This window comes from Stenella coeruleoalba, assembly GCF_951394435.1.
Source record: "Stenella coeruleoalba genome assembly, chromosome: 4".
Taxonomy (NCBI): Eukaryota; Metazoa; Chordata; class Mammalia; order Artiodactyla; family Delphinidae; genus Stenella; species Stenella coeruleoalba.
In genome coordinates, this window is record NC_137149.1 from 76,547,762 (window position 1) to 76,574,613 (window position 26,852).

Genomic DNA, 26,852 nt, shown 5'->3' on the forward strand with positions numbered 1-26,852 from the left:
GCTTCAGTGCCCATGCTCTTAACTTCTGCAGCAGATAAGTGGGAATGGGTGTAAATAATTGTAATACTATGATTAATTACAATGATAGATCTCTATACTCGGCCCAACTGCAGCAGAAAGGATAAATGATTAGATTTACTCCAACGGTCACGGGAGGTTTCCCAGAAAGCGCGAAAAATATTGGCAGGCACGTGTAATGATGAGAACACTGGCCTAGTTTTCTTTTTGGTGTTGCCTGCCACCAAGCTTTTGTAAATTAGGCAGACCTCCTGCAAAAGATCACTAAATTCTTTTGTTTCTGTTCCCTCATCTATAAAAGACAGGTTAGATTAAATAACATCTCATCTTAAATATTGCGATTCAAAAGGAATTCTTTCACTGGAGTGTGTGCCTTGCACACAAAATAGGCTCAATAGACATCTACTGAATTGAATTATTTTGAAACAGGGAGAATGTATCCAGTGTATGGAATTGCTTCAGCTAAAACCATCATCTGTCTAGACTGCTATTCTTTCATTATCTTACACAGCAAACTACAACTTAGGTAACTTTCATGTCCCTATAAATGCTCTGCTTGACCAGAAATGCAGTGTATCCAGTCGGCCAATCCCCAAACATCCCAAAGCAACTCTGGGCTCTATATCTACTTCCTCGCTCCTTTTCATACCAAAGAAGGTTGACTGTGGGGATCCAACCAGTCAAATATTTCTATTTTTCTCTTCCTTTTCCATTATTCTTTACCTATAAAATCTTCTTGTCTTCCACTCAGTTTTGCAGTTCTCTGAAAGAAGACTGTCTACTTTATGAAGTGTTAAATAAAGTTTGTTTGTATCAACTATACTCCAATAAAATTTTTTCTAAAAAGTTTGTTTGTACCACCTGAATTGTTTTCTTTATTAAATTTTTAACAGGTTTTGGTGAAGAAGAATGAGATCTGAAGCTGACTGCTAATGGCCTATGGGACAAGGAGATTCACAGGCCATGTGTCCACTGAATCCTTTCAGTTCACTGTTCGTTTTGGAGTGCCATGGGTAAGTCACTCTCGGATTTGAGCTCCGCTTGCTTGTGTGCAGCTCTCCGATCCAAAAAAAATCTTCATTAAAATTTATTATTATTATGTATTATTATACTTATTATTGTTCCCAGAAAGGTCCTGGGGTCCCAGAAAGGTTCCAGGGTAGTTGTATTAGGAGTCTACAACAGGTGACAGTTGTTAGGGGACTCACAAAGCCTCAAGGTAAGTTCATGGCATAAACCACTGGGGGACTTGGGAAAATAAATTGACAAGAAATAGGACTTTTTTGACCATCAAAATAAAAATCTAAGTAGGCATAAGTCAGACTATAGAAGTCATCAGGGCATCTGCCACTTTAAAGAAATCATCTCATGAAAGAAGGACTAGATCTATTGCTAATGGGAATCTTGGAAGTCAAAGCTGCAAAATTGGTGGGCATGAATCAAGCACTTAAAAGCTGTTACTCCTATTGTAAGTTAAGTTAGTCGTGGAGTAGGTTAGATTTACGTTAGGTCACCTGCCAACCTGAAGAAAATTTCCATGCGAGGAGGTACACTGTAAAACACCACAAAATCCTCAATCTAATGGCACATCCCTTTTAGGCATAATTTGGCCCCAAGAGACTCAAAGCTTAGCTAAAATAACACAGGATTCTCAAGTTTCAAAGCATTGAGTGTGCCACCTACTGGCACAATTGCTTATTTTATGTCTAATTGCTTATTTTGTGTCCCAGAAGCTGTAATATCTATAAATATGGTAAAATATTACTAAGACAACCTAGAATTACAATGGCCATTCTGGGGAACACTTCAGCTAGACAAGATTGTTCATTTAAGAAGTGCATTTGAAAGCAAGGGTTCCCAAATCAGCAAACAGAATGGGATACCTATTTTAATTTTAAGATTCGAAAATAGCTTCATTGAAAGAGTCATTCCAAAAGACTAGTGAAAAATTAAAGACACAAGAGGTACCTAAAACAAAAGACCATAAGACTGACGTGACTCCTACTACTCCCCTCTGTCCTCCTTTGCCTGAGTACTCACAGTCTATTAATCCTCTACCTGAAGTGCCTTTCCATGCCAAAAAACTACAAGACTGTAAATGATTAAGAGAATTTTAACCAGAGTCATCTCTCTGGGATCTCTGCAGTGCCTGATCGAGAAAGGAAGATAACATTTCGTGTTGTACCTTCTTTTTCAAATCCCGACTCTTGTGAATTTGGTTTTGGGGTTCCCATTGGCTGTCAATCCTTTCTCTCTCAGGAACAGCTGTTGCCTTCTTTTTGTCTCATTTTGTGTCCTGAGAACTTGGTTTGGCTTTCGCCCTGCCTGGGGCATGCAGGCAGCCCAGCTGTCAGGTTGTGGGCTCAAAGATAAGGCTTGACGGAAATGAGAGTTACACTCTCTTTTGGCTAGGGTCCTACCAACTATTGCCAGCTCTCAGGGAATTGTCTAAGACTTTCTCTCTTTTGGATATCTTTGTGAGTGACTGTGGATCTTGGGAGAATAGTATCTTTTGCACCCTCTTTGGGTATGTCTCTTTCATTCATGAGGTCATTCTGTACTGCCGGGAAAATTTACTATTTATACCAGCTGAAACGTTACAAGATACTTGAAAGAATTTTGTTTTATAAGTAACTCTGTGGTCAGAAGTTGGCCAAATTGGAAGCTGGTATTTAGAGCCTGATAGAAACTTTTTTTAGGCCTTCTCCCCTAAACTAAATGAAACTTTGTACCCAGAGGTAAATAACAAAGTTCCAAAGACAAACAGCTCTAAATCTAGAACATTAGAATTTAAAATATTTCTGTCTTAATTAAAGATAATGTAGAAGGATATCAGCACCTTGATATCATTCATGTTATGACCCAATTGTTTGAGGATTAGAAACAACTTTCCTACGAACTGAGGACAGCTTGTCCAACTTGTCTTACAAATTGAGTCTTTACAAGAACAGAAAAATCCTGCCTATTCTTGTTATGAGTCTCCCGACCTCCCCTATTCATCTCAAAAGGATTGTAGGTATTATAAAAATTCTGGATTTAGGAAAGGAAAGTACTTCTTGGAGGAACTTGCATACATTCTCTATGCCTCTGAGATGTAAATGTTCTACCCAGTCTTCTTTAGGAACTGAGGTCTCTGAAATACAAACGTTGGGGAGGTAATTCTTACCAGAAGGAAAAAAAGGAAAAACTCTTTGGTAACCGGGTAAACGAAAAATCTTAAGTCTTCTCCACAAATAGTACTAAAAGGTTTAAACCATCTGAGCAGGTAACCTTATTACATCTGCCAGAAACATAATACTGTTCTTTCATAAACCTGTGAGTTTTGCATCGTTGCATCTGTCTCATGGCTAAAATTTTAAAACAAAAGCTATAAGATCTCTGTTTGTATCTGTCTGTATGTTTATGTGTGTCTGTATATATGTTATAGCTGTATGAGTTTTTTACTTGCATATGGTATTTTGCCAAATTAATTTGTTAAGAGTTCTACAGTATTTAATTGGTTTAAAGAAAAACATTTATATAAATCAAGTATACTCTCAGAAATATAGAAACTAACTCAAATGTTTTTCAAGTTCATGTGATCTAGGATAACCTTTGATAAATAAAAGCTAGTTTAAGTTTTTTGGTTTCATTTTCTTTAGAGTTATCAGCATTAAATATACTCTTTTTATTCTGCCTCAGTTTACTAAAAGATAAGCTCATGTTATCTCCGTAACAGAATTTGTAAGCAAGAAGGATAACTTAAGATGATGGTTAGCTGTTCAGCGTCTCATGAAATTTTCATAATTAACCTAAACATAATTATTAAGAACAAGTAAATTAAACAGATGTAAGCAAGATAAATGTTTATAAATGAAGTTTTCAACAATAATTATGCTTTATGGTATGTCTACTTGAAATAGTTTCCAAAATCTTTTTCATAAACTTGAAACCTTCAAGTTAATACTGAGATAGTGAAATGATAGATATTTGTTGAATATCTAAATCATGTCTGAATAAGATAAAATACTAAAATATTAATTACCAAAGACACTGATGAAAGAAATTAAAGATGATACAAATAGATGGAGAGATATACAATGTTCTTGGATTGGAAGAATCAACATTGTGAAAATGACTCTACTACCCAAAGCAATCTACAGATGCAATGCAATCGCTATCAAACTACCACTGGCATTTTTAACAGAACTAGAACAAAAAATTTCACAATTTGTATGGAAACACAAAAGACCCCGAATAGCCAAAGCAATCTTGAGAATGAAAAACGGAGCTGGAGGAATCAGGCTCCCTGACTTCAGACTATACTACAAAGCTACAGTAATCAAGACAGTATGGTACTGGCACAAAAACAGAAATATAGATCAATGGAACAGGATAGAAAGGCCAGAGATAAACCCACGCACATATGGTCACCTTATCTTTGATAAAGGAGGCAAGAATATACAGTGGAGAAAAGACAGCCTCTTCAATAAGTGGTGCTGGGAAAACTGGACAGGTACATGTAAAAGTATGAAGTTACCACACTCCCTAACACCATACACAAAAATAAACTCAAAATGGATTAAAGACCTAAATGTAAGGCCAGACACTATCAAATTCTTAGAGGAAAACATAGGCACAACACTCTATGACATAAATCACAGCAAGATCCTTTTTGACCCACCTCCTAGAGAAATGGAAATAAGAACAAAAATAAACAAATGGGACCTAATGAAACTTCAAAGCTTTTGCACAGCAAAGGAAACCATGAGCAAGACAAAAAGACAACTCTCAGAATGGGAGAAAATATTTGCAAGTGAAGCAACTGACAAAGGATTAATCTCCAAAATTTACAAGCAGCTCATGCAGCTCAATATCAAAAAAACAAACAACCCAATCCAGAAATGGGCAGAAGACATAAATAGACATTTCTCCAAAGAAGATATACAGATTGTGAACAAACACATGAAAGATTGCTCAACATCATTAATCATTAGAGAAATGCAAATCAAAACTACAATGAGATATCATCTCACACCAGTCAGAATGGCCATCATCAAAAAATCTACTAACAATAAATGCTGGAGAGGGTGTGGAGAAAAGGGAACCCTCTTGCACTGTTGGTGGGAGTGTAAATTGGTACAGCCACTATGGATAACAGTATGGAGATTCCTTAAAAAACTAAAAATAGAACTACCATACGACCCAGAAATCCCAGTACTGGGCATATACCCTAAGAAAATCATAATTCAAACAGAGTCATGTACCAAAATGTTCATTGCAGCTCTATTTACAATAGCCAGGACATGGAAGCAACCTGAGTGTCCATTGACAGATGAATGGATAAAGAAGATGTGGCACATATATACAATGGAATATTACTCAGCCATAAAAAGAAATGAAATTGAGTTATTTGTAGTGAGGTGGATGGACCTAGAGTCTGTTATACAGAGTGAAGTATGTCAGAAAGAGAAAAACAAATACCATATGCTAACACATATATATGGAATCTGAAAAAAAAAAAAAACGGTCATGAAGAACCTACGAGCAAGACGGGAATAAAGATACAGACCTACTAGAGAATGGACTTGAGGATATGGGGAGGGGGAAAGGTAAGCTGTGACAAAGTGAGAGAATGGCATGGACATATATACACTACCAAATGTAAAAGAGATAGCTAGTGGGAAGCAGCTGCATAGCACAGGGAGATCAGCTTGGTGCTTTTTGACCACCTAGAGGGGTGGGATAGGGAGGGTGAGGGTGAGGGAGACGCAAGAGGGAAGAGATATGGGAACATATGTATATGTATAACTGAGTCACTTTGTTATAAAGGAGAAACTAACACACCATTGTAAAGCAATTACATGCCAATAAAGATGTTAAAAATATATGTACAAGGGGGTTCACTGGAGTGTTGTTTATATGAGCAAAACATAGAACCAATCTATATGTTCAGGATGTATTAAATAGAGTATGTCTTTCAATGAAGAACCAAGCAGTAATTCAGAATGACTCTGGAGAAATATCCTTATTAACAAAACAAATGCATATTTTAGGAGAGAAGTAATAAATCAATACATATTATATTATGTAAAACCACTTTTGTAAAAATACATATTTTAGGTATCAATAATTATTATCACCATGTGACAGTTTTTTAAAATTTTGGTTATCTGTGTTTTCTAATGTTTCTACAATAAACTTGTACCTTGTATGTGTGTGATTAAAAACAAGGGTAACAAGAAAAAATTTAAAAAAAATATTAATTACCAAAGATTAGTTTATCCGTTTTGGCTTTTCTTTTTTAAAGGGGAACAAAACATATTTGATTCTAACAGTAAATATGTTTTGTGGTACACTGAAAAATTTACTGTGAGGAAGAGCATACTTCCAGGTATTATGGAATGTATTTATAAATTTGCCAATCCACAGAATGCTAGCATAAGAGACAGTCCGCAATACATACTTCTTAGTTTTCACTAGGAATTAGGATTCTAAGGGTTAAGAGTCTAATTAATATGTGTAATTAAAACTACTAGAGATTAAAAGGGAGATTTCTCTATGCAAGGAAAGTAGGATGTGTTTTTGGTAAGAAAATGTATGAGGTACAGAGAGGTGCTTTTGTGAAGGGAAAAGAGACTAATTTTGTCTGAAAGTAAAACAATTGATTGTTCCAGAATGAAAAAATAGGAAAAGACATATGACAAAATCTTAATGGATCTATAATAGTTGTAAAAGGTTTGTGGAAAAGGAATCCTGGAGAAGGAATTTTATGTGTGGTCAAGCTGGCTAAGATTAGAATAAATTTATTTAATTAAAGAAGTTTTAATATCAAAAGTATATTGGGACAAAATTAGAATTTGTTTTTCTCTCTGATAAAAGGACAAAGTTTATTTGGACTATTGGTCTGCCCTTGATAATAGACTGTGAAAGGTGGTTTGTTTTTGTTTGTTGTTTTGTTTTTTACCTTTTTGGTAATCTACCTGGAAAGCGAAGATTTTGTGTCTTACCAAAATAATTTACTGTGCTTCACAATTGTCTTTATCAGGTCTTTGATAAATTAAAAAAACCCAGTCTTCTCAATATTAAAAGAGTTGTTTTGTTCACAACTATGTACCTTTCTGTATTTGCCTTTAAAAGCTTCTATTGTCTCTTCGGTTAAATAAGTAATTCAGCATTATTTTGTAATGATCTGTGATTCTATTTAATCAAATGTTCAAACCTTTCGACATTTTCCCAAAGTGAAATTCTAAAGGGAGTCTTTTTGACCTCAAACTAACTTTAAGATTTCCCAGAGGGCCCCTGGAAAATTCGAAAGGATTTGTCTCTCATTTGGTAAGATGTTTTGTTGTTCTAGTCTAGGAGAGACCATCCATCAGCTGGTCAATATCTTCCCACCTGCAGTGAAAACTTTTGAGAGAATGCAGCATATTACAGAGACAATAATCATTATTAGCAACAAAGCAATGCCCTTGGTTTGGAGAGCTCTCCTGAGCCAGGGTCCCTGTGAATCAAACCAACTAGAGTCAAATAAGTCAAGATATTATCCTGTTCAACAAAAGAGAATAGAAGAATGTAACTAAAACAGGAGGCTGACATTGTCTCTTGTGAATACTTCACTGAGATTCAAAGAGGCAATGGTATCTGAGAGTCATGCTAAGACCAATGTTTTTGATCAAACCTCTTGACTGGTCAAGAGGATGACCAAAAGTGGGAAGCTGCTGAAATAATTTCCTAGGTCCAAGATGAAGCCACTCCTGCCCAGGTTGCCATATAAGCAAATCGAAACTTAGATAACTTTCATGTCCCTGTTAATGCTCTGCTTGACCAGAAATCCAGTCAGTCAATCCCTAAACACCAGAAAGCAATGCTGAGCTCTGTAGTTACTTCCTTGTTCCTTTTCACCCCAAACAAGGTTGACTATGTGGCCCCAGCCAATCAGATATTTTCTATTTTTCTCTTCCTTCCTCTTTATTCTTTATCCTATAAGAGCTTCTTGCCTTCCGCTCAATTTTGCAGTTCTCTGAAAGGAGACTGTCCACTTCATGAAGTGTTAAATAAAGTTTTTTTGTGTCACCTAAATTGTCTTTAATCATTTTTTAACACTGTAATATTATACCTTTAGAAATGACTAAATAGAGGGACATCATGGTTTATCATTGTTGAATTTCAAGTTTGACTGTTTGAGATTTATTATTTTCCTGCCATTCCCAAGATGTGCTTCTTACACTGGGGGATTTGATTTGATCACAGTCTATCACTTCTTCACTTGGCAAACTCAGAAGCGTTTCTAAGAAAGTGATTAAATGCATTTCCTTGACGTGTATTAAGTCATAAGAGAGAATAAACTGTGAACTACTGATTCAGTGTCAAAAAGTGAATTTTCAGAGAGGCATAATCCATTTACTTACCTATGGAAAATGAGGCCAGTCTTCTATCCATATCATCTTGGAGAGAAAAAATTATCATTTTAAACCTACTTTTAGGAAAGAACCATGGCCTCCTTTAGATATCATAGAGAAAATCATATCTGATATATACTTGATGATGATACACAATTTTCACAAAAAATTTGTGTTTGGGGGAGGGATGTGGAGGTATAGTAGATTTTTGGTGTTTATTTTCTCTTTTTTCTTTTCAATGTTAGTGACTTTTGTTCTTTATTATTTCCTTCCTTTTCTATGCTTTGGGTTTAGTTTACTCTTTTTTAATTTTTTCTATATTCTTAAAGTAGAAGTTTAACTTATTGATGAAAAACTCTTGCTTTCTAATACAAGCATAATGCTATAAGCCACCTTTCCCTCTAAGCCACCTTTAGCTATATCTTATAAATGTGGATATGTTTTCATTTTTATTCAATTTAAAATATCTTCTAATTCTTCTGTGACCCATGAGTTATTTAGCAGTGTATTATTTAATTTATAAATATTTGGATATTTTCCAAATGTTACTACTGATTACAAGTTTAATTCTGAAATGGTCAGAGTATATACTTTGTTTTATTTCATTTTTAAAAATTGGTTGTGGATTGTTTTATGGCCAGAATATAATCTGTCTTAGTGAATGTTACATTGTGAAGGTGAATATAGATTTGGTGAACTGGGAAGGAATATTGTGATCCAAAAGGACTCTTTTTATGTCAATAGCCTAAGACAGACTAAAAGCAGACCTTTGTGTTTTTCTTTCTCTGTGCTGTTCAATATGATAGCCATTAGCCAGATGTGGCTATTTAATTGTTAAAAATTAAATATAAGTTAGTTTTATAAATTAAATAAAATTTAATTTTTAAAATTAAACAAATTTAAATTCAATTTCTCAGCCACATTTAAAATGCTTCATAGCCACATATGTCTAGTAGCTACTGTACTTGGCATTTCCATTATCATAGAAGGTTCTCTCGGGCAGCAATATTTTGGTTCACATCCAGATCTTGGCCTTTAAGATGTCACCACTACTAACAAGATGAAGCATGGAGAGACCAGTCTGAGAGTCAGGGAAATGAGCTTCTTCGACATGAGGCTTAAGTTGTCCACCCCAAGACTTCTGGAAAAGGTTTTTATCATGAAGGAGGAGGAAGCCACAGACCTATCTTGATGGGAAACATTCCAAAGAAGGAGCTATATGACAAAATAAATTATTTCATTTGAAAGAGAAAAGGTTTTTACTCTTTTTGTTTGTGTCACCAACTATATAGTGGCTAAAATAGTGTTTTAATCAGATTCTGGCATTGGGGGTGGATGGTGTTTGAGGTGATGCTGGTATGATGTGAGCTTCTTAGAACGTAACTTGGGAGAAGCTGAGAGTACAGGTGGGAAAGGTTTAATACTTTTATTCTTGATATATGTTTTGTGCTTAGTTAATGTCTATCTCTCTCACTAGAATGAAAAGTCCATTCTGGTACAGAATGTGTCAGTTATACTCACCTTTTATTCTCAAGACCTAGTATTCAGTAGGTACTTGAAATATTTGTGAATGAATGAATGAATCCTATTTTGTGAATGACTGAATGAATCCTATTTTGGAAGAGGTTTATTCCTATTATTTGATACTATATTAATCTGTATCAAATAAATAAAATTTGATCTATTCAATAAATATTGTAAATCATGTTAGCTCCTATAACATTTATTATATTCTGCTTTCCAATTTTTCACTTCCCAAATGTTTGGATCCCAGAATTTTATGTGTGTTGTAAACTGGTCTGGAGGTTCTTACACTGAGTCCTAGGTAATTCATGCTTGAGCTTCAGGGACGTATATGTATGTGCTTGTGTATATTTTTCTGGGGAATGGATTCTTAGATCTTATTAAATGTTCAAGTAAGTCACTAACTATCCCTCTTCCCAATGTTAATAACAATTAGATTAGCCAGTGCTGGGCATATTTATGATATAACTGAAATGTTTTTCAGTTCTGTAGCATAGTGATGAATAAAAAATGCTTAACTGGGATCTAGGAAAACTGAGTTCAGTTGCGTTGTTAAAGTCCTTAGTCTGATTGGGTCCCAAATTATTATAATTAAAATGAAAAAATTAAAAATGATGAAAGATGATCTCTAGGCCCTTGTAACTCAGCTGTTCCTATGTTTTACAACCTGAGTCACTGGTTTCCCAATAAGCTTGTGGAACCTTGTGTTTGAGAGTTTGAAGCAAGTTTCCACTGTTAAGTGAAGTTCAACTTAAAATCCTTTATGAGCTCCAGACTATTATCTAATGTACTTAAAAAAGTTATGTTATTTGTCAACTTTTATTTCTGTAGGCATTTTTTATTTCTCCCATGTACCCTTAACTAAAGAGATACTTTTTCTCTGACTTCCTTGTTCTACCACAGGCAATTTGAATTCTCAATCTTGTTTCCATGGTACTGGACTTTGTGTAGAGTAGTAGTTCTTACAAGGTATTGCAATGACACTTGAGAGGCCCTAAGATTCCTGTAGGGTTTATGAGGTCAAAACTATCTTCATAATAATACTAAGAGCTTATATGCCTTTTTTCATTCTCATTCTCTTATGAGTATATGGTACAGTTGGTTGGAATGCAGAAGCAGATGTAAGGATCCAACTGTCTTTTATTAAGCCAGGCATCGAAGAGATTTACAAAAATGTAAACCAAGGCACTCTTCTGACTAAATAGTTTTTGGGAAAATATAGTTATTTTTCATAAAAATATATAATTTGCATTGATATGCAATGGGTTTATTGTTTTAATAAATATTTAAAAATAATATGTCTTAATTTTGAACACAATCTGTAGATAAAACTCACAATAAGCAAAAGTTCTTTGGGGTTCTCAATAGTTTATAAGAGTATAAAGAGGTCCTGAACAAAAAGATGATGTGGAGGAACTATAGTAGATAAGAGCAACATTTCCACTCCAAGCCTTCATCTTACTCATATTGTCATTTAGAGGAGAAATAACATGGCCCTTATTGCCCTTGATTTCTCTGTTTGAGTTTTAAAAAGATACGTTTTATGGTTAAATATTACTCAACCATAAAAAAAGAATAAAATTTTGCCATTTGCAACAACATGGATGCACCTAGAGGGTGGTATTATGTTTACTGAAATAAGTCAGATGGAGAAAGACAATTACTGTATGTTTTCATTTATATATGGAATCTAGAAAATAAAACAAATGAGTATAACAAAACAGGAAGACTAACAGATACAGAGAACAAACTAGTGGTTACTGGAGGGGAAGGGGTGGGGAGACGGGCAAGATAGGTGAAGGGGGTTAAGGGATACAAACTACTAGGTGTAAAATAAATAAGTTATAAGGATGTGATGTACAACACAGTGAATTTAGCCAATATTTTATAATAACCTTATATGACCTATAATCTGTTAAAATATTGAATCACTATGTTGTACACCTGAAACTAATATAATATTGTAAGTGACCTATACTTCAATTAAAAAAAAAAAGGTAGTGCAGGTCACCGAAGTGCCATGGCCAAGTTAGCAGAAGAGGGCTTTAGGTAGAGAACTTGGTAGAAACTCACCTTGCAACTTTTGAGGGTGTAATTCTCCTCCTACATCAACTCTACCCTGTCTCAAGATAATGAGTGGGTTCAGGTTAAAAACTCTTTATGGAAGTCAGATTACCAAGTAGCTACCTATAGCTTATAGAACGCTACCATAAATAAGTCACATTTTTAGGACAGTTACTAACCCAAAAGGGTTTATACCATGGTTTATACCATTTAGTCTCTACACGAGACTATTTAATATTTTATTCTTGAAACAGCAGCTTGTCTCTATGAACAGAAAATATACCTGGTCTTTCACAAATGATTCATTGAAGAATATTTGAACCATTTTTATGTAATCATCATTTAAGAAAAAATAAGTCCTAGAGGCTTTTCTGCCAGGCGAGACCCATCTATGAGCAATTATTTTTGGATTCTGACTACTAGCAATACCCAAGGGCTTGTTGGAAGCAACATTTCTATTATTGTTAATGATGAAAATGTTTGGCCAAGGGAGTATAACCATTTTCCTCTTTGTCATTTATAACCGATTACTCACGGTAACCCTAAGTGGAGAGTATATTTTTTTGACAGTTGTGTTTCAGAAAGAGAATAGAAATTCTGAATTATTGGTTATTAAATTTTGCCTATCTATAACCTGCCCATTTTCAAGGCAGCTGTGAAAGTAGAAGGTATTTTTAAAACAGCATTTAGATTCTTTGTCAAATTATTTTTACTGTGTCTTAAAATAAATGGAAGAAAAATCTGGAAAAAATGTGTTACTACTAGATATTGGAAATGCAAAGCTTCAATAAGCTATATATACATATATATATACATATATGTACATATATATGTATATATATATACACATACACACATATATGTCTACATAAAGCATATCAAACTGTGCTTTTGGAATTAGACATGTTTGAGGTGACACTGTTTTCATTTGGAGCTCTACTTGAGGAAAATACAGAAACTTACAACTATCTTTTCTATATTTTCAAGAAAATTAAAAAAGGGAAAATGAAAAATTAATACACTCAGTTGCTTTATTGGTCTGACATCTCAAGCTTTTGAACTCAAAGTATCAATTAGAAAATTTTTTCTTTGTAGATAAAGGATGAGTATTAACACATGTGACACTTCCAGAGGGTAGGAAAGAAAGACTGAAAAGAAGAGGGGGGAGCTTCAAGATGGCGGAGGAGTAAGATGTGGAGATCTCCTTCCTCCCCACAGATACATCAGAAATACATCTACATGTGGAGCAACTCCTACAGAACACGTACTGAACGATGGCAGAAGACCTCAGACTTCCCAAAAGGCAAGAAACTCCCCACATACCTGGGTAGGGCAAAAGAAAAAACAAAGATAAAAGAATAGGGACAGGACCTGCACCTCTGGGAAGGAGCTATGAAGGAGGAAAAGTTTCCACACACTAGGAAGCCCTTTCACTGGCAGAGACAGGGGTTGGTAGGTGGTGGGGAAATGTTGGAGCCACGAAGGAGTGCACAGCAACAGGGGTGCAGAGGGCAAAGCAGAGAGATTCCCACACCGAGGATCACTTTGGACCAGTACTCACCAGCCTAAGAGGCTTGTCTGCTCACCTGCCGGGACGGGTGGGGGCTGGGAGCTGAAGCTCTGGCTTTGGAGGTCGGATCACAGGGAGAGGACCGGGGTTGGCTGCGTGAACACAGCCTGAGGGGACTAGTGTGCCACAGCTAGCCGGGAGAGAGTCTGGGAAGAAGTCTGGACCTGCCTAAGAGGCAAGAGACCATTGTTTTGGGGTGAACAAGGAGAGGGGATTCAGAGCACCGCCTAAACAAGCTCCAGAGATGGGCGCAAGCCATGGCTGTCAGCGTGGACCCAAGAGTTGGGCATGAAATGCTAAGGCTGCTCCTGCAGCCACCAAGAAACCTGTGTGCAAGCACAGGTCACTCTCCACACCGCCCCTCCCTGGAGCCTATGCAGCCCACCACTGCCAGGGTCCCGTGATCCAGGGACAACTTCCCTGGGAGAACACACAGCATTCCTCACGCTGTTGCAATGTCATGCTGGCCTCTGCTGCCACAGGCTCACCCCACATTCTGTACCCCTCCCTCCCCTGGGCCTGAGTGAGCCAGAGCTCCCTAATCAGCTGCTCCTTTAACCCCATCCTGTCTGAGCGAAGAACACACGCCCTCAGGCGGCCTACACACAGAGGCGGGGCCAATCCAAAAGTGAACCCCAGGAGCTGTGCGAACCAAGAAGAGAAAGGGAAATTTCTCCCAGCATCCTCAGGAGCAGCAGATTAAATCTAAACAATCAACTTGATGTGCCCTGCATCTGTGGAATACCTGAATAGACAACAAATCTTCCCAAAATTGAGGTGGTGGACTTTGGGAGCAACTGTAGACTTGGGGTTTGCTGTATGCGACTGACCAGTTTCTGGTTTTATGTTTATCTTAGTTTAGTATTTAGAGTTTATTATCATTGGTAGATTTGTTTACTGATTTGGTTGCTCTCTTCCTTTTTTAAAAAATATATACAGATATATATATTCTTTTCCTTTTTGTCTTTTTGGGAGTGTGTATGTGTATGCTTCTTTGTGTGACGTTTGGCTGTATAGCTTTGCTTTTACCATTTGTCCTAAGGTACTGTCTGTCCGTTCTTTTATTTTTTTTTTTAGTATAGTTTATAGCACTTGTTATCATTGGTGGATTTGTTTTTTGATTTGGGCTCTCTTCTTTCTTTTTCTTTTTCTAAACTATTTTAATTTTTTTTATTTTTAATACTATTTAAAAATTTTTAATTTTAATAGCATTCTTTCTTTTTTCTTTTTTCCTTTCTTTCTTTCTCTTTTTCTCGCTTTTATTCTGAGCTGTGTGGCTGACACGGTCTTGGAGCTCTGGCCAGGTGTCAGGGCTGGGCCTCTGAGGTGGGAGAGCCACATTCAGGACATTGGTCCACCAAAGACATCCCGGCTCCATGTAATATCAAACAGTGAAAGCTCTCCCAGAGATCTCTGTCTCAATGTTAAGTCCCAGCTCCACTCAATGACCAGCAAGCTACACTGCTGGACAACCTATGCCAAACAACTAGCAAGACTGGAACACAACCCCACCCATTAGCAGAGAGGCTGCCTAAAATCATAATAAGTTCACAGACACCCCAGAACACACCAGCGGATGTAGTCCTGCCTACCAGAAAGACAAGAACAAGCCTCATCCACCAGAACACAGGCACCAGTCCCTTCCACCGGGAAGCCTGCACAACCCACTGAACCAACCTTACCCACTGGGGGCAGACACCAAAAACAACGGGAACTATGAACCTGCAGCCTGTGAAAAGGAGACCCCAAACACAGTAAGTTAAGCAAAATGGGAAGACAGAGAAACACACAGCAGATGAAGAAGCAAGATAAAAACCCACCAGACCAAACAAATGAAGAGGAAATAGGCAGTCTACCTGAAAAGAATTCAGAGTAATGATAGTAAAGATCCAAAATCTTAGAAATAGAATGGAGAAAATACAAGAAATGTTTAACAAGGACCTAGAAGAGCTAAAGAGCAAACAAACAATGATGAACAACACAATAAATGAAATTAAAAATTCTCTAGAAGGAATCAATAGCAGAATAACTGAGGCAGAAGAACGGATAAGTGACCTGGAAGAAAATATAGTGGAAATAATTACTGCAGAGCAGAATGAAAAAAAAAGAATGAAAAGAATTGAGGACAGTCCTAGGGACCGCTGGGACAACATTAAACGCACCAATATTTGAATTATAGGGGTCCCAGAAGAAGAAGAGAAAAAGAAAGGGACTGACAAAATATTTGAAGAGATTATAGTTGAAAACTTCCCTAATATGGGAAAGGAAATAGTTAATCAAGTCCAGGAAGCACAGAGAGTCCCATCCAGGATAAATCCAAGGAGGAACATGCCAAGACACATATTAATCAAACTATCAAAAATTAAATACAAAGAAAAATTATTAAAAGCAGCATGGGAAAAACAACAAATAACATATAAGGGAATCCCCATAAGGTTAAGATCTGATCTTTCAGCAGAAACTCTGCAAGCCAGGAGCGAGTGGCAAGACATATTTAAAGTGATGAAGGGAAAAGCCTACAACCAAGATTACTCTACCCAGCAAGGATCTCATTCAGATTCGACAGAGAATTTAAAACCTTTAAAGACAAGCAAAAGCTAAGAGAATTCAGCACCACCTAACAAGCTTTACAACAAATGCTAAAGGAAGTTCTCTAGGCAAGAAACACAAGCGAAGGAAAAGACCTATAATAACAAACCCAAAACAATTAAGAAAATGGTAATAGGAACATACCTATCAATAATTACCTTAAATGTAAATGGATTAAATGCTCATACCAAAAGACATAGACTGGCTGAATGGATACAAAAACAAGACCTGTATATATGCTGTCTACAAGAGACCCACTTCAGACCTAGGGACACATAGACTGAAAGATAGGGGATGGAAAAAGATATTCCATGCAAATGGAAATCAAAAGAAAGCTGGAGTAGCAATTCCTATATATGACAAAATAGACTTTAAAGTAAAGACTATTACAAGAGACAAAGAAGGACACTACATAATGATCAAGGAATTAATCCAAGAAGAAGATATAACAATTGTAAATATTTATGCACCCAACAGAGGAGCACCTCAACACATAATGCAAATACTAACAGCCATAAAAGGGGGAATCGACAGTAACACAATCATAGTAGGGGACTTTAACACCCCACTTTCACCAATGGACAGATCATCCAAAATGAAAATAAAAAAGGAAACACAAGCTTTAAATAATACATTAAACAAGATATACTTAATTTCTATTTATAGGAAATTCCACTCGAAAACAACAGAATGCACTTTCTTCTCAAGTGCTCATGGGACATTCTCCAGGATAGATCATATCTTGGGTCACAAAACAAGCCTTGGTAAATTTAAGAAAATTGAAATCATATTAAGTATCTTTTCTGCCCACAATGCTATGAGACTAGATATCAATTACAGGAAAAAAAACAAACCCATGGAGGCTAAACAGTACACCACTTAATAACCAAGAGATCACTGAACAAATCAAAGAGCAAATCAAAAATACCTAGAAACAAATGACAGTGAAAACATGACACAAAACCTAAGGAATGCAGCAAAAGCAGTTCTAAGAGGGAAGTTTGTAGCAATACAATCCTATCTCAAGAAACAAGATACATATTAAATAAACAACCTAACTTACACCTAAAGCAATTAGGGAAAGAAGAACAAAAAAGCCCAAAGTTAGCAGAAGGAAAAAAATCATAAATATCAGATCAGAAATAAATGAAAAAGAGGGGCTTCCCTGGTGGCGGAGTGGTTGAGAGTCCGCCTACTGATTCAGGGGACATGGATTTGTGCCCCGGTCCGGGAGGATCCCACATGCCGTGGAGCAGCTGGGCCCGTGAGCCATGGCCGCTGAGCCTGCATGTCCGGAGCCTGTGCTCCGCAACGGGAGAGGCTACAGCAGTGAGAGGCCTGTGTACCACAAAAAAAAAAAAAAAAAAAATGAAACAGTAGCAAAGGTCAATAAAACTAAAGGCTGGTTCTTTGAGAAGATAAACAAAATTGATAAACCATTAGCCAGACTCATCAAGAAAAAAAAGGAGAAGACTCAAAACAATAGACTTAGAAATGAAAAAGTTGAAGTAACAATTGACATTGCAGAAATACAAAGGCTCATGAGAGATTACTACAAGCAACTCTATGCCAATAAAATGGACAACCTGGAAGAAACTGACAAATTCTTAGAAAAGCATAACCTTCCAAGGCTGAACCAAGAAGGAATAGAAAGTATAAACAAACCAATCACAAGCACTGAAACTGAGACTGTGATTCAAAATCTTCCAACAAACAAAAGCCCAGGACCAGATGGCTTTACAGGTGAATTCTATCAAACGTTTAGAGAAGAGCTAACACCGGTCCTTCTCAAACCCTTCCAAAATAAAGCAGAGGGAGGAACAGTCCCAAACTCATTCTATGAGGCCACCATCACCCTGATACCAAAAGCAGACAAAGATGTCACAAAGAAAGAAAACTACAGGCCAATATCACTGATGAACGTAGATGCAAAAATCCTCAACAAAATACTAGCAAACAGAATCCAACAGCACATTAGAAGGATCATACACCATGATCAAGTGGGGTTTATCCTAGGAATGCAAGGAGTCTTCAATTTACGCAAATAATTCAATGTGATACACCATATTAACAAATTGAAGGAGAAAAACCATTTGATCATCTCAATAGAATGAGAAAAAGCTTTCAACAAAATTCAACACCCATTTATGATAAAAACCCTCCAGAAAGTAGGCATAGAGGGAACTTACCTCAACATAATAAAGGCCATATATGACAAACCCACAGGCAACATCATTCTCAATGGTGAAAAACTCAAAACATTTCCTATAAGATCAGGAATAAGACAAGTTTGCCCACTCTCACTGCTATTATTCAACATTGTTTTGGAAGTTTTAGCCACAGCAATCAGAGCAGAAAAAGAAATAAAAGGAATCCAAATCAGAAAAGAAGAAATTAAGTTGTCACTCTTTGCAGATGACGTGATACTATATAGAGAATCCTAAAGACTCTACCAGAAAACTTCTAGAGCTAATCAGTGAATTTGCTAAAGTAGCAGGATACAAAATTAATGCACAGAAATCTCCTGCATTCCTATACACTAATGATGAAAAATATGAAAGAGAACTTAAGGAAACACTTCCATTTATGACTGCAACAAAAAGAATAAAACACCTAGGAATAAACCTACCTAAGGAGACAAAAGACCTGTATGCAGAAAACTATAAGACACTGATGAAAGAAATTAAAGATGACAAAAACAGATGGAGAGATATACCATGTTCTTGAATTGGAAGAATCAACATTGTGAAAATGACCATGCTACCCAAAGCAATCCACAGATTCAGTGCAATCCCTATCAAACCACCACTGCCAGTTTTCCCAGAACTAGAACAAAAAAGTTTCACAATTTGTATGGATGCACAGAAGACCCCGAATAGCCAAAGCAATCTTGAGAAAGAAAAACAGAGCTGGAGGAATGAGGCTCCCTGACTTCAGACTATACTACAGAGCTACAGTAATCAAGACAGTCTGGTACTGGCACGAAAACAGTAATATAGGTCAATGAAATAGGATAGAAAGCCCAGAGACAAACCCACACACATATAGTCACCTTATTGTTGATAAAGTAGGCAAGAATATACAATGGAGAAAAGACATCCTCTTCAGTAAGTGGTGCTGGGAAAACTGGACCGCTATATGTAAAAGAATGAAAGTAGAACACTCCCTAACACCATACGCAAAATTAAACTCAGAATGGCTTAAAGACCTAAATGTAAGGCCAGACACTATAACTGTTAGAGGAAAACATAGGCAGAACACTCCATGACATAAAGCACAGCAAGATCCTTTTTGACCCACCTCCTAGAGTAATGGAAATAAAAACAAAAACAAATGGGACCTAATGAAACTTAAAACGTTTTGCACCACAAAGAAATCCATAAACAAGATTAAAAGACAACCCTCAGAATGGGAGAAAATATTTGCAAATGAAGCAACTGACAAAGGATTATTCTCCAAGCTATACAAGCAGCTCATGCAGCTCAATATCAATAAACCAAACAACCCAAACCAAAAATTGCTAGAAAACCTAAATATACATTTCTCCAAGGAAAATATACAGATTGCCAACAAACATGTGACAGGGTGCTCAACATCACTAATCATTAGAGAAATGCAAATCAAAAGTACAATGAAGCATCACCTCACACCAGTCAGAATGGCCATCATCAAAATGTCTACAAGCAATAAATGCTGGAGAGGGTGTGGAGAAAAGGGAACCCTCCTACACTGTTGGTGAGAATGTAAACTGATACAGCCACTATGGAGAACAGTATGGATGTTCCTGAAAAAAGCTAATAATAGAACTACCATACGATGCAGCAATCCCACTACTGGGCATATACCCTGAGAAAACCATAATTCAAAAAGTGTCATGTACCACAGTGTTCATTGCAGCACTATTTACAATAGCCAGCACATAGAAGCAACCTAAGTGTCCATCGACAGATAAATGGATAAAGAAGATGTGGCACATATATACAATGGAATATTACTCAGCCATAAAAAGAAAGGAAATTGAATTATTTGTAGTGAGGTGGATGGACCTAGAGTCTATCACACAGAGTGAAGTAAGTCAGAAAGAGAAAAACAAATACCGTATGCTAACACATATATATGGAATCTAAAAGAAATAAATGGTTCTCATGAACATAGGGGCAGGCCAGGAATAAAGATGCAGATGTAGAGAATGGACTTGAGGACATCGGGAGGGGGAAGGGTAAGCTGGGACTAAGTGAGAGAGTGGCGTGGACTTATATATACTGCCAAATGTAAAATAGATAGCTAGTGGGAAGCAGCCGCATAGCACAGGCAGATCAGCTCGGTGCTTTGTGACCACCTAGAGCGGTGGGATGGGGAGGGTGTTAGGGAGACGCAAGAGGGAGGAGATATGGGGATATATGTGTATGTATAGCTCATTCACTTTGTTGTAAATTAGAAACTAACACACCATTGTAAAGCAATTATACTCCAATAAAGATGTTAAAAAAATTAAAATTAACAGAATAGAGGGGAATTCCCTTGTGGTCCAGTGGTTAGTACTCTGTGCTTTCACTGCCGAGGGCTTGCGTTCGATTCCTGCTCAGGGAATTAAGATCCTGCAAGCCGGTCTGTGCAGCCAGAAGATAAAAATAATAAATAAAAAGAAGAGAAAAGAACCCCGAATATAAGGGGTAAAAACTGGCAACACATCACCTAGTAATGATGTTGTTTTAAGTGGTTTAAGTACAAGGTAAAGGAAATGGAAGTCTTTAATGTAACTTTGGAGCACATCATCAACACTGGCCACAGGATTTCCTGGAGTTTTGGGGTATGAAACTGATGATAAGAAAACTTTAAAAATTGAGTATTGCATCAGTTTAGTGAAAGTTGACTTTAGTTGAAATGAGACTGAAATCTAAGGACAGATAACCTTGTTAATACTCTGCTGGTGACAGAACACTCATTTCAATATGGTTTATATTAAAAAACAAAACCCCAAACCTTGTTATATAGAAAGAAAACCTGGGAGAAGAAATATTATATATATTTAAATGTTATCCTGATTAGTAATGTTGTCTTTTCGAAAAATCCATCATTTTTCTCTAAGGTCTTTGCTTTTAACTCTGTGTGTGTGTGTGTGTGTGTGTGTGTGTGTGTGTGTGTGTATTGTCATTCTTATGTCAATACTAGTAGCAAAATTGGAATCTGACAGTGGTTGACCAGTTTTCACTAAAATCCAGTTTTAGACCTTTGTAGCACACATAATCAATCTCCCGTTAGTAACCATAACAAAGTAAAATAGCAAATAAAAGAAATATTTGTATAACAGTAGAAATATACTCACAGACATAGAAGAGAAACTTATGGTTCAGGGGGAAGGAGGGGAAGGATAAATTAGGAATTTGGAAGTAACAGATCCACACTAGTAAATATAAAATAGATAAACAACAAGGACTTACTGTATAGCACATGGAACTATATTCAATATCTAGTAATAACCTATAATGGAAAAGAATCTGAAAAAAGAATATATATATATGTGTAACTGAATCACTTTGCTGTACACCTGAGACATTGTAAATCAAATATATTTCAATAAAAAAACTAAAAAAAGAATATTTGTATAATTAATAAAGGTCCTGTTGTCTTCTTATAGAACTGTAATTCTGAGAAGAGTTAACAATACTTTACTTAATTCAATGACGAATAAACAAGCCTAAAAAATACAACTTTAAGAAAACATTTTCCAAAAACCTGAAGAAAATGTTGGAAGGTGTTTATGGGAAGATATAATAAATAGAAATGAAGGGTTCTGAAACAAGGTTATTTGACTGTACAATCATAGATGATCTCAGGAAGGAAGTTGAGGAAACATTGAAAGAGATCAATGTGTCTGTATAGAGAGCTCTTTGAGCTCAGACACAAAAAGATCATGTATAAATGGGGCACATGCCAAGGACAAACACAAAAGAGTGGCACATATCTAAAGAACAGGGTCAGGAAGGCTAAAGTCCAGAAAGACCTTGTGAGAAATGCTAATGACTACAAAAGTCCTGAAAGCTATGTTTGCAGCAAGCTAAAAACAAGAAAGAGATAGATTCAAACTCAGAGAAAATAATATGTCAAGAGAGGGCAGAGAGAAAGCAAAACCTTCTAATTCCTTCTCTGCTTCTGTGTTCTCTGTCAAAGATTAAAATTTATTTATTTGGCATCAACTTAATGAGCATAGTCATAGTTATTTCAGAGACCAACTGAAAGGATTTATGGAATGATGCTCTCTAACCTGTAAAATTACTATTAATATTCATTGCTGTGAATATTATTATTAACTAAACTGGTCTACCTAAGAATTTTTACATTTACTAATGCTTAGTTAGACTCATCTCACCCATTGAAGATTAATACCTGTTGCTCATCCCACACAGGATTTTTTCTGAAAGAATGTCACAAACATCACACATTCATCTAATCAATCAGCATATCCTTTAGCTTTCTCTTCAACATATATCCACATTTTGACTACTTCACATTTTCATTGTTATCACTTTTCACTATGCCCATTGCTACCACCCTAGTCCCAACTACCATAATCTTTCACCTGAACCATTCTCATAGCTTGTTAACATTTTTCACCTCTACAACTTGTCATCCACATCCCCCAACACACACACACACACACACACACACACACACACACACACACTTCTCCACACAGCACCCAGTATAATAATTCTAAAACATAAATCAGTTCATGTCACTCTTCCATTCAAAACCTCCAGTGGGTCATAGAGACACAGACAGGGAGAAAAAGGTTGCCAATCATCATGTTCTTTTCTTCTGCTGCTGCACCCTTGGCTGGTTCTTCACATTCTGCCTCTCAGAGGTCTCTTTTAACTTCTATATCACTTGCTTCACTGCTTCTCTACCAATATTGGTGCCAGTGATTCACCACAGGGTCAGAGTGCCTTGCTGAACTTTGATCTCCTGACTTCATCTTGCTACAAAAGCAGATGAATTTCAGTATGGTCTTCTTCATTTATAAACTCCATGTACTAAACAACAATTGTCATCATAATATATCACTACAACTCCATTTTTGTAGTTTCATGTGAGCTTATAGTTAATATTACCATAGTAATGATGTATATAACCAATTTGATAAAAAGCCTAACTGTGCATATGATCGAAGCATGACTTTATTTTTTTTTTAATCTCTCACTGCCCCTTTAAATTTTTTTTTTTTAATATTTAGTTTTGGCTGTGTTGGGTCTTCATTTCTGTGCGAGGGCTTTCTCTAGTTGCGGCAAGTGGGGGCCACTCTTCATCGCGGTGAGCGGGCCTCTCACTATCGCGGCTTCTCTTGTTGCAGAGCACAGGCTCCAGACGCGCAGGCTCAGTAGTTGTGGCTCATGGGCCTAGTTGCTCTGCAGCATGTGGGACCTTCCCAGACCAGGGCTTGAACCCGTGTCCCCTGCATTGGCAGGCAGACTCTCAGCTACTGCGCCACCAGGGAAGCCCCCCTTTAAATTTTATTTCTGGATGAAAACTTGGTGATGTTCCCTGGCTTTTCTTGTCTATCTAGGGTAATAGACAAGTTTTACCATCTCTTTAAGTTGCACTCATGTCAGAAATTAGAATGTCCTGCCCTTGATAATAATCAAAACTTTGAACTTGTTTAAAGTCACACCTTTTACACTCGTGAGCCAGACCCACATGAGCAGGTCATCTACAATAGGAGAAGAAGGCAGCCCTTCTCTCTCTTTTCCCAGCTGAGTAAATAAAGTTTAAGACCCCTCTGGCTTAGGTGCATGGAGAGAGAGGAGAGAAAACGAGGGTGTATCAGTTTTAAAATGTGGCCACAAATTCTTTGCTGCTCTTCCCATTCTGAGGTAGGGTGCATATATAATTCGTTAGGATCTTTTTTTTTTTTTTTAATAGATCTTTTTTGGAGTATAATTGCATCACAATACTGTGTTAGTTTCTGTTGTACACCAAAGTGAAACAGCCATATGCATACCTGTGTCCCCATATCCTCTGCCTCTTGAGCCTCCCTCCCATCCTCCCTATCCCACCCCTCTAGGTGGTCACAAAGCATGGAGCTGATCTCCCTGTGCTATGCTCCTGTTTCCCACTAGCTAACTGTTTTACATGTGGTGGGGTATATATGTCAATGCTACTCGCACTTTGCCCCAGCTTCCCCTTCCCATCCTGTGTCCTCAAGTCCATTTTCTATGTCTATGTCTTTATTCCTGCCCTGCAACTAGGTTCATCAGTACCTTTTTTTTTTTTTTTTAGATTCCACATAGATGCATTAGCATACAGTATTTGTTTTTCTCTTTCTGACTTACTTCACTTTGTAGGACAGACTCTAGGTCCATCCACCACACTACAAATAACTCAATTTCATTTCTCTTTATGGCTAATATTCCATTGTATATATGTGCCACATCTTCTTTATGCCTTCATCTGTCGATGGACACTTAGGTTGCTTCGATGTCCTGGCTATTGTAAATAGTGCTGCAGTGAACATTGTGGTACATGTCTCTTTCTGAATTATGGTTTTCTCAGGGTATATGCCCAGGAGTGGGGTTGCTGGGTCATATGGTAGTTTTATTTTTAGTTGATTGATTCTTCCAATCCAAGAACATGGTATATTTCTCCATCTGTTTATGTCATCTTTGATTTCTTTCATCAGTGTCTTATAGTTTTCTGCATACAGGTCTTTTGTCTCCCTAGGTAGGTTTATTCCTAGGTATTTTCTTCTTTTTGTTGTCATGGTAAATGTGATTGTGTCCTTAATTTCTCTTTCTGATTTTTCATTGTTGGTGTATAGGAATGCCAGAGATTTCTGTGTATTAATTTTATATCGTGCAACCGTACCAAATTCATTGATTAGTTCTAGTAGTTGTCTGGTGACATCTTTTGGATTTTCTATGTATAGTATCATGTCATCTGCAAGCAGTGATAGTTTTACTTCTTCCTTTCCAATTTGTATTCCTTTTATTTCTTTTTCTTCTCTGATTGCTGTGGCTAGGACTTCCAGAACTATACTAAGAGTGGCAAAAGCAATCTACAGATTCAGTGCAGTACCTTAGGATCTTGGTAGGTTTGTGACTGTCTTGGTCAAGAGGGTGTAGCAGAAGTGATATTTGAAACACCCCCAGTCATTAGAATCTTCCAAGCTGAGGGTTCAGATAACATGGAGCAGAAATAAGTGTCCTTACTGGGCTCTGTGACTTCCTGACTGACAGAATCCCTGAGCTTAATAAAGTCACTGTTGTGTTAAGTCACTAAGTTCAGGGTAACTTGTTACATAGCAATAGAACAGAGGGCAGGAATTTTTTACTTGTACTGAACTTGTACTTGTTACTTAACTTCTTATTTTTGTGGTCTCTGGGGTTGGTCAGTGTTTAGACTTGACTCTTCCCCTCAAGTCATTTTTAGAACCTCCCTTTAGATGCTTTCTAGTGGCAACTCCTATGATGAGGGAAGAGGGTGGGGCTCACAACACAGTCATCTCCAAAGAATTCTCCCTCACCAATGCCCCTCTCCTCCACTTCTCTCTCTTGTTTCTTTTCCTGGAGTGCATGAAGGGCTCATGAGTAAAGGGCACATGAGTTGGGAAACAGACTCTGAACATTTCCTTGTAAATTCCACTTCACAGAGTCTACTCACATTCACTTTGCTAAGTGCTGGTATTTCTATTGAAATTGAAGTCCCACTTTAATATCCTATTAAACAGAATATAATTTGTTAATTTTATTTTACTTACAGAATTCATTGGTAACCTTATATTTATAGAATGATTATTGATCTGCAGGTATAATTTAAAATGTTCACTTATACTTGATGCAATTTAATTTTTGCTTTAGCCGTATTTGACAATTTGAGGATCTCATAAGGTGGTATTTCTCACAAATCTCAAGGGCTTTTATATTTTGGATCAAGTATGGAAACAACAATAGTGAAACCATTGCTCTCTCTTCTATTTATGGCCTGGTCTGCCTACAGTACCCTTAAAGATGAGGAGTATCAAGATGAGCAACTTATTGACGTGTCAAGTGTTTGGAGTCAAGAGCATTCTTATTGTTGTTACTTTTATAACTTGCCTGAGTGGCTAGGAATAGTGCCTGGCAAAATGCCTGGAACATAACAGACACTCAATACATATTTGTTTAATGGTTATGAGTGAAGGCTTTAGAGCAGAGGTGGGCAAACTTTTTCTGTAAAGTGCCAGATGGTAAATATTTTATGCTTTTTGGGCCATATGGTTTGTGTTGCGAGTATTCAACTCTGCTGAGGTAGTGTGAAAGCATACATAGACAATATGTAAATGAATGGGCATGGTTGCGTTCCTATAAATCTTTGTTTACAAAAACAGGTGGTAGGCCAGATTTGGACCATGGGCCCAACCCCTGCTTTAGAGTTAGACAAATCTTGGTTTTCAAATTCAGCTCTGCTGTGTGCTAGCCATGGAATTTTAGCAGGTCATTAATTTATCTGTGCATAGGTTTCCTTATCTGTTCATAGGTTTCCTTACTGTAAAATGGGGGGAATCGTTTCTTCTTCATTGTTGTAAGGATTTTATGAGTTATGTACACGAGGCAGTTAGCATAGTATCCAGGACATCCTAAGTATTTGGAAAAGTGGTTGGTACTATCATCATTTTTTCTATGCTTCTTCAAAACCATGAAGAACTGGCCATTTCTGTAGACCAGATTTCC

General features: G+C 36.9%; 1 protein-coding gene across 12 annotated transcripts in view; it reads left to right on the top strand.

Annotated features, from left to right (window-relative positions):
• The window catches only part of LOC307185259 (uncharacterized protein), a 1,189,055-nt gene that overhangs the window by 355,306 nt on the left and 806,897 nt on the right, over positions 1-26,852 (top strand). For all 12 annotated transcript variants that reach the window (XR_013827927.1, XR_013827928.1, XR_013827929.1 and 9 more), the window contains one exon: positions 912-1,031. The gene's annotated coding sequence lies outside the window, so the exon portion shown is untranslated. The remainder of the gene's footprint in view (positions 1-911; positions 1,032-26,852) is intronic.